This window comes from Lygodium microphyllum, chromosome 10 (genome assembly GCF_053477565.2).
Source record: "Lygodium microphyllum isolate KBCC chromosome 10, Lygodium_microphyllum_v1.1.10, whole genome shotgun sequence".
Taxonomy (NCBI): Eukaryota; Viridiplantae; Streptophyta; class Polypodiopsida; order Schizaeales; family Lygodiaceae; genus Lygodium; species Lygodium microphyllum.
In genome coordinates, this window is record NC_141144.1 from 155,289,922 (window position 1) to 155,293,159 (window position 3,238).

Consider the following 3,238-nt stretch of genomic DNA (forward strand, 5'->3'; position numbering starts at 1 on the left):
GGATCGGTACATCATCTTGGGAGTGGCGGCCACAGGACATATTTGGAGGACTTTGTAAGATTCTCTTTTGTTTTGCTTATTTGTTTTTTTGAGATATTCTTTGTACTGACAATCATGTTTCTAACAGTTAGCATTTTGTTTTCTTTGCAGCACTCCATTACAAATCGCTATCCGCAAGGCCTTGAGACTCGATATGCGGAGAGGCACGGTCTCAGATCATTGATCGACCGATTGTATAGACGCGGCGGCCCAGTAAGTCACTCATCTTTCTTGTCCGTAGTTACCATGAGATATTTGAATGCATTATTGTATGGTGGATTGATATGTTGTTTCTTTTTCTGCAGAATCCGTTTGATGCTCCTTTACAGCGGGAAGAGCTTTCGGGGGACGACGATTTGTAGCTTGCCCTTGGATCCTTAGAGCTCACATACCTTTAGTTTTTAGTCGCCCGATCTATGTAGACATTTTCTATGTATTAGTGATATTGTTTTATGATTGTACCAATCGCATTTTATGCGATATCATGTATTTATTTCATCCATCAGTTTTATGATTTCAGTATACATTCTTTTTGTTTGCAAACGCTTTGTATGAAGCAGTGCAGAAACTATTTTGTATGGCTCTCATACAGCACACAGGCTGCCCTGCCACAAATTTTTTTTTTCTCTGTTACGGTCGCTATTTGCGTCGCAAATTTACTGCATTCGTCGCTATTGCCGTCGCTATCAGTGTCGCAAATTCTCTGTAACCGTCGCTATATGCGTCGCTATATGCGTCGCAAATGCGACGAATATAGCGACGCATATAGCGACGGTTATAGCGACGATTCTATGGCGTCGTCAATAACGACGCTTTTTGCGACGACGGGGGCAAATTTTGTTGTTTGTATTTTCGTCGCTTTAAACGTCGCTATAAGGTCTATATCTTGTAGTGTCACTATCTTGTACATGGGTCTAGCAATCAATGCATAGTTTAGCACAAATCGTTGATAATACCCTATATGGCGGAGGAAGCAATGAGATCCCTTGTAATCGATTCGAGGTGGAAGTTTGACAATAACGCTGACTATCGAGAAGTAAGTGGTAATGCTATTCTTGCACACCATGTGCCCTAGGATGCATTTGTGCTTTACCCGAAACTGACACTTTAAAGGGGTTCAATGAGAGAAAATATAGTCTGTATCGTTCAAAGATATTGCTTGGAGTTTTTCTAAGTGTTTTTTCCAATTGGAGTAAACACATAAATCATCAATGAAGACGTCTAAGTCTTTCCTAAGCATGTCCTTGAATATTGCACACATGAGCCTCTAGAAAGTAGCAAGTGCATTAGTCAACCCGAAGAGCATGACTTTGTTGATGAAGACATCCCACTCACGGTGGCGAAGGCGATCTTGTGCTTGCGTCTTGTGCCTGCTATCATCAGGGTGCACTTGCACCTGATTGTATCCTGAGAATCCATTAAAAAAACTATAGGCCTATTTACCCACTACTCTCTTGAGCATGTGTTCAGTTTATGGCAATGGATAATTATCCCTCTTGGTAGCAACATTTACCTTCTTATAGTTGACGCACACTCTGATCTTTCCATTTTTCTTCTTCAGTACAATCACTATGGTTCAGACCCAGTATGTATGCTCAATCTCATAAATGAATCGTGCCCTTAGCAACTAGTCAATTTCTTCCTTAACAACATGAGCATGCTTGGGATTCATAGGGTATGGTCCCTGTGCTTTAACCGGTGTCGTGTTGCTACGCATCCGAGTCGTATACACCTCCATTTCTTTTGTTGTGCATTTGTGTTAATTTCTGCGTGTGATTCATTGTTTGTGTGATGCATTTTGATAATCCGCATCCAATGTATATATTCCCTTAATGCATGCGTATGATTTTGTTTGGATGCATGATGTGTGTGTATAAGAAAAATATGAAAAACTGATGCCAAAGGACATTATCAAGCTGATAATTTCAATGATGATCTTTAAGAAATGATGCAGGACATGACATGCATATGATGCCAAACAGGGTGACCTTTGAAATCGTCATTAATGGTCTTGCCAAAGCAAACATAGTTAAAATGATGCTGGAACTTCTGGATGAAATGAAGATTATGGTGGTGATGACAATTGCGAAGGCACTTGAGCAAGCAGATGTGCAGTGGAGTAGTTCTCTTGTAATAGGAATTTTAAGATTCCTCAAGAGCATAAAAGCTTCTTGGGTTTTTTTTAATTGGTGGAAAGACATTGCTTGGCCTCTTCACAGTCACCATGAGTCTGACAATTGGCATAGTTCGTGCTTATACAGAAGGAAGAATTATATTGGAGGCACTAATATTGACAGCAGCTGTTGTGCTTTCTCTTACTGCCTACACATTTTGGGCAGCAAAGAAAGGTTATGACTTTAGTTTCCTAAGTCCCATGCTTTTTGCAGGCCTCATGGTTCTCTTACTTTTCGGACTCATCCAGGCTTTCTTTCCACTAGGACGGCTTTCCCTGACCATATATGGGGCCCTTGCAGCCATCATATTTAGTGCTTATAAAATCTATGACACAGACAATTTGATCGAAAACTATACCTACGATCAGTATATTTTGGCCTCAGTCGCTCTCTACTTGGACATCCTCAATCTATTTTCGGCCCATGGTCACGAGAAAAAGCAGAGAAAAATCGGAAGCATCAATATGGTCCAAGCTATGAAAGGCAGTTGTAAGGAGATCTGCTGAAGACCGGACATATCGTGGAAGGAAGGACTTCGACAGGGACACATTGTCTTCGAGATGTTCATCCTCCAAAGGTTTTCTATGGTGGCAATTGTTGAAGTCTGTGAGACCAGATCAGGCCGCCAGGTAATAGGGGAACCGAGATTCACTGCAGAATCATTAGCGGGGCGTATTCTTGATTGCCAGCAAAAAGACAAACGGGGACTTTGACTTGGAACATTTCAACACAGTAGCATTCCGAGTGAAGGATGAGGACGCTGCTATGATGGAGGTGACTTCGATGAGCAGGGGGATGCAATGGTCGAAGTTCATAAAGAATGACGATGCTGGGCTTGTGAAAATAATCCCCACCAAGCCCATGACTGTGGAGAGCTTCTCTGAATCCCATGACTGTGGATAGCTTCTCTGAATACCCGCTCCTCAGGCTCTTTTCTAGTGCACACGCAGACAAGCTTTATTGCCCTTTCCTTGGCAGGCAGGAGCTGGAGCGCAGATTGTCTCTTTGACAAACCGAGATCACTT